The sequence below is a fragment of the Mytilus californianus genome, unplaced genomic scaffold (genome assembly GCF_021869535.1).
Source record: "Mytilus californianus isolate M0D057914Y unplaced genomic scaffold, xbMytCali1.0.p SCAF_4, whole genome shotgun sequence".
Taxonomy (NCBI): domain Eukaryota; kingdom Metazoa; phylum Mollusca; class Bivalvia; order Mytilida; family Mytilidae; genus Mytilus; species Mytilus californianus.
This window is the reverse complement of record NW_026262690.1, coordinates 74,286,076-74,300,166: the sequence shown is the minus strand read 5'-3', so window position 1 is coordinate 74,300,166 and position 14,091 is coordinate 74,286,076.

The following is a 14,091-nucleotide window of genomic DNA, read 5'->3' as shown; positions in this document are numbered from 1 at the left end:
TCGTATGATTTTATAGATTGTTTTAAAGAGAAACATACAATTAATCAGCTCGTTTTCAAATTTTAAATTAAATACATAGAGCGAAAATTTTTGATAATTTATGCACAATTTTAAAAACATTGGTTGAATTTGCTAAAAAAAATTACAAAAAATGGAAATGTTGTGCAATATTATATTAGTTCAGTTAATTAACATACATATTGTCATTCATATTTTTCCAACGCAATTGGCTTTAGACTTTTACAGCGAGACAAAAATGTCTTCATTCTATTTGTCGAGCATTAACAGTTGTGTCCTAAATAACGGCAACAGTAGTTTACCGGTGTTCAATAGTCATAATTCGATTAAGCAAAAACAAATCCGGGTAACAAACTAAAATAGAGGGATACACATCAACTATAAGAGGAAAACAACGGAACAACAGAAACACTGAACTACAACAAAAGCAAACACCATTAAACATAGAAATTGACTGTAGATAACAACTGCCATATTCCTAACTTGGTATATGAATTTTAAGAAAAAATAGTGTATTGAACCTGGTTTTATGGCAAGCCAAACCTCCCGCTTATATGGCAATGTTAAAAACACCGCTAAAATGACAACATCACGTGACAGGAATACAGTACAAACAAATACAAGAACACTCAGCACAGAGAAATACATTAAATATAATATAATAGTACATTACAACATGTAAATCGCAGAATAACAACGGACACCTCCCATGAATTTACGACAGCACACCAGGACACCACTTACGAAATATAAACTGATTGTCACATGTATGGATCAAAGTTACAAAAAGTGACGTATTTTTGTGACGTTTATATTATCTCGGATGAATTTCGAAAAATAAAATAGATTTTTTTTAACACAGGTTAAGCTGACAATTAATTTCTTTTCTGAACATTTGTTCTGTGACATGATATTAGGTTACATATATGACAAAAATCAATTTATACCAATGCGATAACAGATATAAGTGAAAATAAGAAATTTTAGAAGTAAACAAGTCTGTCCTGAACAAACGACAAGTCTATATACGATATATAGTAGTAATTTATAGGAGAAATAGAGATTCTACCACTGCATCACATGTTATTTGATGTTGTTCCACGGCAGACAATTAAATTTTTAAATTTAAATCGCAAGGCAAATATTTATAACTTATCTACCACATTTAGTTGGTTATATCTACATCATTTGGTCAATAGGGAATAATTTTTACATTGTCAATTATACCACATCTTCTTATTTCATATTGTTAATAATTGATATTGATATAATTACACGTAATATAATTTAAATCTTAATTTCTATAGAGCAAAGTCGGTTTATTATATGAATGACTTGCGTTGTCGGTCAAACTTAATGTTAATTGCCCATTATAAGCTGTTTCAACTATAAACAATAATTCAGTTTGTCAAATCCACATAACAATCAGCCAACAAACAACAAACATCATTATTGATAACCATAACGGTGACATTAGAAAGGAAGATTTCCCGGTTGCATATTTAACAGGGGAAAACAAACATAAAAACATATAAAAAAAAAAATAGCAACAACAACAAAATACCAAAATACGAAACGAAATAACACAATACCAGGTAAAAAACTTTATAGTCTAGAATATGGTATAAAGTCATTCCTTTATTTGAGTAATTAGTACGTCATACTTTGTTTCTATGTCTTTCCTTGCTCGACACATATTCTCCGTAATGCAATCAACCCTTTTTTATTGATTGTGTTGATGGTTTTAACCCTAGTAATCATGACAATATCGTTTTAGCAAATGCAATTCCTTGCTATCTTAAGTCATTATCGTCTCTGCTATGCTGTTGTCCATGTAAAGGGAAAAAGGTGTTTTATTTTTTAATTTGCTGTAAAGTTATGTTACATTAGCAAAAAGATTCCTAGCAGTCGACATATTTACGGAAATATACAAAACATACAATTGTTCTTTCGTATATAATTCTAAAAAACACTTAAATTCTATTTTTGAAACTTTAGTTTTATGACAGTGTCATTAATCATTAGAAATAGCTTATGTAGCAGGAAAATATTTCTAAGGAAAAAATTCCCAGATTAATTATAGATTAAAGATGACGTAACGGAATTTAGAGATGATACATGCAGTAGTTTATGATTTAGAAATTGTATACCAGTTACCCTTTTAAATTTTACCTTTTTTGAAGTTAATGAGCGCTTGATGCAAAAAGTTATCAGGGAAAGAGCAAATGAAAGAGAAAAAATACGAGACATGATTTAAAGCAGGGCAAATCCAGAAGCAAGGGTTCCAGAGGGATTCGGGTCATAACTTTTTTACGGATTGTATTCTGGAGCTATATTTGTTTTTCATTTTTTCTATTAAGATTTTGCAAGTTTCATCTCTAATAACTCCACCTGTAGTATTTATTTATTCTGTCTTTTTTTTATCGTGATACTCTTTTTTCAATTATACAGGTATGGTTTGTTAGTGTCTGTTTGTGTTTTGTTTATTTAATCCCTTGGTAATGTACAATTGTAAAGGTATCTTAATCGCATTTTTTGGTAATCGATAATTTGAATGGACCAGTGAATGGTATAACATATTCTTGGATAACTTATTCTATGTCTAAATGCATTTTGAATTGAAGACTCATTCAACTTTTACACGTTTCTATCATCTTTAATTTTTCTGAACATAACATTCTTTTCTTCGCTTTTCATTCATCATTTCTTTATTTCCTCTTCATAGAGATTACATGAATTATATCATCATGAACAATACATCAATATATCAATAACTGAAAATACAAATGATAAATTTATGAACATTACGTAATATTTACAGTTAAATGAAAATTTTAATGTTCAGTACAAGAGTAAAAGATTATATATCGTGAGCTTGCGATATTACATGCGTTAACATTATACTTTTTTGTACAATTGACGATTGTATTCGGATGCAGATTTTATTATATGGACGAAGCAAAATCGCTAAAATGAATCTAAGTCGGAGTCACTGAGTACCGTTGAAGGATCTTTTCCTAGACAAATTGTAAAAAAAGATTCATCATTACATTTACTAAGTTCGACATAGAGATCTAGCGAAAAGTTTTCTATTATCAAGTCCAGCCATATTTGATGTACACGTACAGCCGAAGCATGCATGTACGAAAACGTCAATGAACAGACGGTCGCAAATTTCACAAGATTTGGAAACGTGGTTTGATGCGGTAGATATAAGTTTTCCGATAAACAGTGCAGTGCGGATCTGGAGCTGTTCGAATGGAATTTCTACACATGAGCCGCAGATACGTAAATATGTATAAATTTGAATCTCTTGAAGTCAATGTCCGAATTAATGCGAATCAGCCAGTCATTGTCATGTTTCGATTCTACTCCATTCACAACAATACGTTTTCATTGCAGCTTATCAGGAAAGTTGTCATCACTAATATAGGTGATGAGAAATTCATACAGATTGTATATATTCAGAGTGTCTAATATGTCCGAAATAAATTCGATATGGTTTCATCCATCTAAAAGGCACGAAAAAAGTCTTTGTAAAAAGATTTGTTTTGCAAGACAAGAGTTGTTCGTTTTACCAAGTTTTCCCAAAAAATATAATTTACGTTTTTCGATTTCACAGGTTATATTTTGTAGCCCAACCATGCTTTCACACATATCTGATCTTGTTGACGTCTTTAAACTTTTGTAAGTGCTTTACAACAGAATGCTCAAGTCTATTCAGTAATGTGATATCTTGATTTTTCAGTTCACACCAAACTTCACAGCCATATAAAAAATTAGGAATTACGACATTTGCAAAATAAGTGTTTCTACCCTTCCTACAAGCTTTTGTCGTTCTTGCAATTGCGTTTAATTTGTCTTAACATAACTTTCTTTTTCTCGCTTTTCAAAGTTCCTGTCATTTTTATTATTTTTTGTAAGTGGTTTTGCTACTTCAAAAGGTTAGGTTAAATCTTATAATGATAGGTATAATACCAGCATAGTCTACTTAGAGTTGTTTGACATATATTAAAGAAATATAAAATAAAATATAATTCTACAGTATTACTCTTTGAATCCTGGTATGGCAGTAACCATGAGCGGTTTCATGATTCTTTTAAAGTACTTTAAATCCACTTCATGGCAATTATGAAAATGTTACCTAAAATTTTCTACACAATTATTGCAATGACTTTATTAGTTGCTATAAATGTATAATTGAAGTTTCTGATTTATTTATTTTAAAACGGTGTTTTGCCATGCATGCTACAATGATGTCTTTCAATTAAAATATTAAATACTTATTGAAGTATACTTTATTCTTAAATTTGTTCTCCTGAAGTTTTAAAGGGAGATAAAATTTATATTTAGCCATGGCATTGTCAGTTTATTTTCGACTTATGAGTATGAATGTCCCTATGGTATCATTCTATCTTTTACATTCTGGCTTAGAAGTATCACTAATTAGTGGTGCTGCTATTAAACAATTTAACAACCAAGTTAAAGGTTAAAAACGATTACAAGCATTACTGGTCATACACCTTCCACTTTCAGATGCCTATTAAGTACAGCAAAATATATCTCAGTTTAAAAATTACATTTAATGGGCTTACAAACATTATGAGAACGTGTACTCATTGGATTTTCTAAAAGGCTGATTTGTGTATAAAAGTCAGCAAAGATACCTGGTGATAGTATTATGTTATGTTGATGAGTTTAAAATTGCTTTTTGCTCAGGTTGACCTGCTTTTGATAGAATTTCAGTCTTAGGATTGAGTGTAAATTTAGTCCGGACTTTTGTTTTATTAATATTGTATATATTGAACTACTTTTAACTGTACATGTAGCTGCGTACTTATAAATATTATATTGAGTTTTTGCTTTTTTCGATTGATTACATTTTTTTTTTATTAGAGAACAGTTTTAGAAAGTGTTGTTTTTTGTAAATGAATAAAAGAAAACTCCAACAAATGTTATAGAGAATAACCATTTGTCGTAAAAATACTCTCCTAAGTTTAGAATTAATACATTTGGGTGCTTTGTGTCGCCATACAATTCAGTCAACTGTCTTTTCAATTTTACATACGATGTGTAAAAAGATTATGTGAACTCTGTGAAAAAGTAGTTTGATTTTTAAACAATGCTTTATTTCTTCACTTTTTCTTGGAAAGTTTTCTCCTTCAATTTACCCAAACTACGGATAAACTACGGATAACTATTTCTTTATGATCACTAAAAAAAACCCTTATATATTTGTTTAAACATGGTAGTGTATGATTGGTAAACGTTTAAAGACGTACACTTAATCAAAAGTAGAAGCACTTGACATGTTATGCATTATTCGACTGTGATAACCATTGAAACTGTAAGTGTTTCCAAGGATGTAGACCCATTGAAGAAAGGTTAAGGACATTCTATTTGCATGTTTAAATTCATAACTGTCAACAACAAAAAATGTATCATAAAATATAAAATTTATCTAAAATAATACAACACTTATGTTTGCACCGTTGCTACCAATGTCAAAAACTTTAAAATACCAATTTGAAGTTCAGGAACTTTTCGATAAGATGGTAAAAGAAGAAAAATAAAAAAGCCCCTAAATCGATTTTATCAATTGCGAACAGAATTGTGTACAAATATTGATGAAAAACTGAATTATTTTACAAATTTATGGTCTTCCTGCTACCCATTATCTTCTTCTTTTAGCATTACTTCGTGTACCTCTTCCATTGCAAGAACAGTCAATTCCCCTAAATTTACACAGGAATAATAAATGTATTTTATTGAATTTCAAACTGTTAAAGGTAAATGTACAACTTGTAAAAATTCGACACTCGACAAGATATTCCGTTATAATACTTTTTGTCAATTTTACTAGCGGAACGTAGACTAACATTTATTTAAATAAAAAACTCTTGAAATACACTTTTTCTCACAACAATAGTTAATTATCAGAATTATAGCCTTAAATAAATCATAGCATATACTCTAACTTTTCTTTTACAGTACATTTTATACCCCCCGCCCTGTTTCAATTTTTAAAGAATTTGAAAACAAGACTTTTCAGCTTACCCTATGTGCATGTTTTCTGACATGAAATGTCTAGAACCTGTTTGAAACTATTCTGATAACAAATTGAAAGCATTTCAGAATACTATAAATGTAAAGTTTAGTAGTTTATCATTCCAACATTCAAGTTTATATAAAGTATCCAATCCTGCCTCTGTCTCCAGTCTACATCTTACTCTATGACTATTTGTCAATAAAAGTTGACAATTTCTGCCTCAATGTTCAGTTTAGAAATCTTGTCACAACAATATCATCTCTAACCATATATCTGACATAATTTAGCTAATATATGAACTAGAATTGTTTAAACAAAGCCATATTTGCAAAAGTTTTATGCATGAAATTACCAGTCTGATGTATGAATTCACTAAAAGTTTTATAGAACTGACTGCTAACATCTGTTTTTTGCCGAACTTCCAAGCACAGTTATTTTTTTCTATACAAAAGACCTTTAAAATAATAAAATCATATCATTTACAGGTTAAATCATTTGTTTTATGACCCAGGGGTATGCATTTTTCTTTGTTTTTTGCCACTGGGGCCTCACATTTGCTAAATTATTCTGCTGTTACTGTGAATATGGAATATTTAGTACATATTTAGGATAGAACACACTATTGTTAGTTTTATTGAGGTATTTTTGTATTTCTAGCTTGTATTTTTTTATACCGCAATCACAAAAAAGCACATACAGGTGTTATGGCTTACTTTTGGGTTATCGACAGGACAAAAACACACCAACAACAATATTCATTATGGATCTATGAGTTTCAATGACTACGAAGAGTAAATATAGGCAATAAGTAATAACAATTTAAATTACAAATATGCATATATTATGAATTTATTTTGCAATCAGAATTAAGTAAACTATGCATACTGTAAACCGAGAATTTATGCTGAGTCATCATATCTAAGGCCCAGGATTTTCTCAATCTTCATGAAATATCTAATAAAACTTTATATTTGAGTAAATTTCATTAAAATCTCTGAGATAAAACAGATTTGGTGAAATTCTGTATGTTCTCTTTTTTCACCCAATATAGGTTGCACTTCTGTAAATATAGACAATGCAATTTCCCATAGGAGCTCCCTTCGTGGCTAAAACTGTGCCACTTTTACTATGAAGTTTCGTAAAGAGTTATATCCTAGAACGGAAAGTTGATATGCACTACTATTTTATTCAAAGGTCAAAACATAGGGCTGTGCGGCATATTTTCAACATTTATATGCCCCGAACTTCTAAGAGTTTAAACTTATACTAAAATTCTGTACTACCCCTACCTTCACTTTTGGTCTTACTCAGACTTCAATATTCGCCGCTTCCATGTGTTTTTATATTGGTAACATTCCCAAGTTACGTCTCTATGAGATGGAACATAGATATCATATCTTGGAACCAGTGCGTAGACAAAACAAAATATCTATGAATATCATATATCTCCCCAAAAGAGGCGTGGCTTGCGAAACAGCTGTATTTACAAAGTGCAACCTTTAGGAATTAATTTCACCCGTTGGTTTATCTTTTATAAAGTAAACAAGATACAAAAGGGGTCCTTGTATTCAATTGAAGTTAGGTACAACTACGGTACTGTAAAAGTCATATTCGTGAAATTATGTGTTATGAATGGACGGATATGTAGTCTATTCATATACTTACATGAAGAAAGTAGACTCCAATGCGATTAACGTATACGGAGGTATGAAATAGACATATATAATACAAAGTACTCTTACTTGTATAAAGACCATTAAAATTATAACATCCCAAGCGTAAGGTTTGGCTTTGCTAATTGTTTTCTGTTCCCTTTGTTTTCTATCTACTCATTATGTGAACAAACAAAATAAACAAATGCACTAGAAATCCTTAGTTTAAATGCGATGTCATGTACTTTGACAAAACGTCTAACCCGGCCATTGATTAATAGGTTATCAAGTGCTTTTAAGTAACAGTAAACAAATTCCTTTAGTAACAGATTTTACTGTCAAACTAAGATCTCATTATCAAAGACATATTATAACACGGTTTTTTTTCCATTTATCATTTTTGTTTTTTTCGATTTCTGTGTTAGATAAAGAAAACTACATTTTGGATTTCTAAAATTTAAAACAAAGAGAGAAGTTCTTGTTTCCTGATATTTTATTTTGAAGGCGGCAATGTCCGAAGCTTTTAAGTGACAAGTTCGAATTTCAACAAACGTTATCTGCATACAACTGGAAAGACAAAAAAATAAAATTAAGAAGACAAGCAAATATTGCATGAGTTTTTGTCAAAAGTATAACAAAAAGTTACATTTTCGCATTTTTATATAACAAAAAGGTAACTGATTTTTGAACTGATTTGTATAGTGTTTTCTTATGTTGTACTGTTACCCCACTGTCCCAGGTAAAGGGGAGGGTTTGGCGCCAGCAAACTTATTTAACCCCGTCATATTCTATTTTGTACGCGGCTGTCCCAAATCAGAAGCCTGCAAATCAGTGGTTGCCATTTGTTGCTGTATATAATATTTAGTTTCGTTCATAGGTTTGTAATAAATAAGGCCGTTAGTTTTCTCGTTTGAACTGTTTTACAATTATCATTTCGGGGCCTTTCATAGCTGACTACGCAGTATGGGTTTTTTCTCATTGTTGAAGGCCGTACGATGACCTATAGTTTTTAACTTCTATGTCATTTGGTATCTGGTGGAGAGTTGTCTCATTAGCAAACATCTTCTTATTTTCATAAATGTTCAATAAGAAAATCATAGTTGGTGGTAAAAGCACTGGAAATATTCCAATATGCTCCCTTCTCTTTGTTTGTATGTTTAAAGATCGATATGCTATAACAATGCAGTTGGCGAACATTTGTTCAAGGTTTAAAACTTAAACAAAAAGTTCTGACCTTCAGTTTCCTTATGATTATGTCTTAAAAAGCGCTTTTGGCTATTTTCTAAAACCATATGAACATTAATATTTTTTTCATAGTTATGTTGCTGGAATGAATACAAATATTACCAAATCAGAAAATGTGAAAAACAGGTTCAGAGATTGTCGTTGAATAACGGAATACATCGAAACAGGCCATACACAATCATCAATTTTAGTGTATAAAATATGAACGAAACTAGCTTATAGTGTAATAAGGTTAATCTGCTACAAATATGTTTTAAAGGTGTGGAATTGATATAAAGTAGTAATCTATAATTTGATAAAATAGGATGATATACAAAAGTGGTTCATGCTCATGATCAAAATGAAAGGGTAGTACGTCTTTATAAAAAATAGTATATGCAAAGGGAAGTAACTGCTATTTTTCTTATTTGCAATTTGGCTCTCATGCATTGTTTTGTATATATATGCTTATTCAATTATCGCTACGAAAAAGCTTCATAATTGATGATTTACAATACATTTAAATATATTCTATTAACTCTATATGATATACATTGCAAATATTGTTCCAAAATTAACAGCTATTAAGCGTCCCGAGTTTTTAAACATTGTGAATGAATTAAATCAGAGATCAGCAATCCTTCAAGCAGGATCCGCTTATCCTTCAGAGCACCTGCTATTACTCTCGAGTTTTGATGGAGCTCGTGTTGCTCAATCTTTTGTTTTGTATGTATTGTTTTGTTTAAATGTCTCTTCATCTTTTTTGTTTTTTGCCATAGCGTTTTCCTCTTCAACTAGATTATTTTGAATTATCTTTTTTTATCTTCTGCTTTTTTTCAATACTTAACACCAATAACAAAACAAACGAACAAACACACACACAAAAATACAAAATAAGCTTTGTAATAATATAAGTGCTTGCAGTATAAACACATTCTAAGATATTCACGATGAGCATTATGTGAAATCAAACTAGTGACACAGCATCTATGATGATAATTTCATTACATTAGCGTATGCCGAATACTTTACTTCTGTTAGTGAATGTTCGCCTTACATTATTCAGGGGCATAGGTGGCCGAGTTGTCTAAGTGTGGGACTTTCCGTTTTTGATTTCCATTGGAGTTCGGTATTTTTGATATTTTACTTTTTTTCTAATTAGTTTATCTACTTTTTTAAGCCCCATTTATGGGCATTATGTTTTCTGGTGTGTGCGTCCGTTCGTCCGTCCGTTCGTCCGTTCGTCTGTCCCGCTTCAGGTTAAAGTTTTTGGTCAAGGTAGTTTTTAATGAAGTTGAAGTCCTATTAACTTGAAACTTAGTACACATGTTCCTTATGATATAATCTTTCTAATTTTAATGCCAAATTAGAGTGTTGACCCCAATTTCACGGTCCACTGAACATAGAAAATGATAGTGCGATTGGGGCATCCGTGTACTATGGACACATTCTTGTTTTGTATTGTACCTTAGCGAAAAGTAAAATCACAAAAAAATATATATAGTCGGTAAACATTGAGATTGTGAGTTCGAACCCTGCACATTCCTGGTTCATCGACACCAATCTTAATTGACTGGAATGTCATCTTTCTTGTCGAATGTCGGCGGTTCTATCTGGGGACTCCGGCTTATTCCATCATTAAAAACTGACCACCATGGTATAGCCAATAGTCCTGAAAGTGGTTTAAAGACCATCAATTATCAATTCATTAATTATATATGTAATACGGATTTTAAAAAGCCGTAAAAGAATATGAATATTCTGCAAGATGGTCATAACGAAACACTCCCGTTTATTTGCTTTAGTTTAGAAATGTTGCAGTCTTTTGACTTTACTAGCAAGTATATTTTTTTTTAATTTGCCATTGTAAGTACATGAACCAAAGTATCCTTTATGTCATGACCTTTTCAAAACTGTCATTCTTTTAACATGTTTTTTTCTTCAAAAAGCAGCAAAACTAACATTACATTCAACTTAAATATGTTAAAGAATTTATCGAATTGTCCAATATTCAATTGATGAAAAGATCATTTATAACATATGCCTTATAGGTAAGTGAATAGCTAATATTGTATAGTGTTTATTCTTTTTCTCGTATAAATATAGCTAAATTATATTTTTTTTAAGGAAAACTAGTCGAAAAAACAACTTCAGAATACAAGACTTATTTGTGGAATTAGAACTAAAATCAAACTATCTTGTTTTTTAAAATCAATGATCAGTATAATTGTTTTCGGAAAAATTGATATATTTTCTAATCTCTAATGATTCACGGGCGCCTTCGAATTTAAAGCAATTGGTAGCAAAAAGACCGTAAATTTGTAAAATTATTCAGATTTTCATAAATATTTGTACACAATTCTGTTCACAAACAATAAGACCGATGAAGAAGCTCAATGAAGGTTCCTGAACTTCAAATTGGTATTTTAAAATGTTGGATATTGGTTTGAAGGGTGCAAACATAAAGGTTGTAATATTTTAGAATTTTGGGGATACATTTTTATATCATGGACAGATATGAATTAAAAAGGAACGACATAGTATCTTGAGGGAACAACATATTTTATTTTCTTTCATGGCCGCATTCTGCCACCGTATGTAAACATGCTAATAGAATTTCCTTAAACTTTTTGTCAATAGATCAACAACCTTGGCCGCACTTACAGCTAGTTCCGATGAGGATCACACTCAAATAATACAAAACATTTCAAGAGCTTCCACTTTTGAATTAAGTGTCCGTCTATAAAATATATCAATCGAAAATATTAGGTTTCCTTTCAAATAATTATCGAAAAAAAAGTAGCTAATTTGAACCGTAGTTTGGGTATATTGAAGGAAATGAATTAGCAGGCAAGAAATATTGTGTTGAAAAGAAAAGTTAGATAACTGAATTTGTTGTGTGACAAGAAGTATCTTTTTGAGAGGATTTTATCGACAATTCTTTTATAATATTTGTTGAAGTTGATTCTATTACTTTTATACAAAACTTTACCATTCTTAACCGTATTTCTTTTTTTTTACCAACTTTTATTGCACTAATAGTTGTGAACACTGTCCATTAGCGCTACAAAAATGACACTAAAGTTCCTCCCTGTGTTGTTAATTGCTAATGAAACCAGGGGATTTAATTAGCAAAACTATCATACACTAATATTCTGTGTTAGTCGCATTTTACAAAGTATTTCTACGAGCACACATACATATACGTATTTGATGACACTTAAACGATCGAAGGCGAAAAAAAAAGATTTTCCGTCATTTGTTTTGATAATTAGTTCGAGTTTCTAAACCGAAAGTAGAATTAAACGAACAAGCGTGGTTGACCACATGGCTTAAAAATTAAGTTCATGAAATGGTAAGTAGTTATTGCATTTATTATGATTGTCTTTTCAATATTATCTCATTATTCAAAGAATTCGGACACAAAAGAAATGTGTAAATGTGTTAGCATAATATGATCGAATATTTCTGGTACGAACATAAATGAAATCAAAGAAGAAGTTATTGATTCCCGCTTGATTGATTTATTGATTGATTGTTTATTGCTTAAATACTTTAGCAAAAAGTTATAGTAAAATTCTCATAAAAAGATAAAGTTCAAAGTTCTTATATTTTCCTTTGAAATTTAATCAAAAATAGACTATCTGGATGATAAAAAAATTGTGTTTCAATTTCCTTTTTTAAGACTGACAACATACTCACAAATCTAGTTCTCTTTTCTGATAAATAAAAACATTTATTAATCATAAAAACAAATCAGTGTTAAAATATGATTAAGTGTGTTATATTCAATATCTTCAATTGTATATCATAGTACAAGATTTTTAAGACAGAAGATATGTTGATGAATATTGAAATACATAAATACGTTGTAAATTATTGACCAATAATTTTTAACCCATTTGTATTCAAAGAAAAAATGGTTATAGTTATCACATTTGAAACAAATCTCACAGTTTGGATTATTAGATACTTTCCAACAATACAAATTATGATTAATTGCGATAATGATATGCAGTAGTTTCCATCTGAACATTTTCATTCTATTATCTTTAAAAAAACAGAATGTTAAAGAAAGGTTCTTCTTTATGAAATAGGTAACATTTTCAAAAGTGAAATGATTTTTCAAGCAGAACCCTACTGGAAGCTCTTTATTAGATCTAAATATAATATTATATATTTCTTTGAATGACATTTAGTCCAGATTGTAACACAGTCCATGGTAGATCATTTTGATATCTTGTTTTAATGTGAATTGTAGTATTAATTGTTGTTTCACTTTTTAATTTCTCTTTCCAAGAGTTGGGTATAGCTTTTCGTAGAGTACATGTCTCTGCTATCCAGTTTTGTTTCTTTTTTAGTTTATCTTAGATTTTTTGAGAAATTTCGCCTTGATAATCAATTATGTCATTATTAATAATTATATCTTCTTCTAGCCAATGCCTACAATATAAATTTTTGCCTTGACTCTTAATTTATGATTTCTCCATATAACTTGTTTCCTGATATCAATATAGTTTTCAGTTTTTTTTTTTTTGTTTCCCCGCCTCCATTCTTAATACAACATTTCAAGATTTCTAAGTAAAAAGTGGAAAGTTAAATCACAAAAATACTGAACACCGAGGAAAATTCAAAACGGATAGTCCCTAATCAAATGGCAAAATCAAAAGCACAAACACATCAAACGAATGGACAACAACTGCCATATTCCTGACTTGGTACAGGCAATTTCTTATGTAGAAAATGGTGGCTTAAACCTGGTTTTAAAGCGCTAAATCTCTCACTTGTGTGACAGTCGCATCGAATTCCATTATATTGACAACGATGTGTGAACAAAACAAACAGACACAATAGGTAAAAATGTCACAAATAGAAGTACAACAGCAACACGAACCCCAGCAAGAACTTGGGTTGATCTCAGGTGCCCGGAAGGGTAAGCAGATCGTGCTCAACACTCGGCACCCGTCGCGTTGCTCATGTTATTACAAAGCCGGTAAATAGTCTAACTCGGTAGGTCACATTCGTGAAAAGGGAACGGGATTGTAGTAACGACATAAGGAACCTATTCGATATCATCTGTGAAACGGATATTCCACAACGGTCAACCAACCCGTGATGGCGTCCGTAAAAATTTACAAAGTGATGATT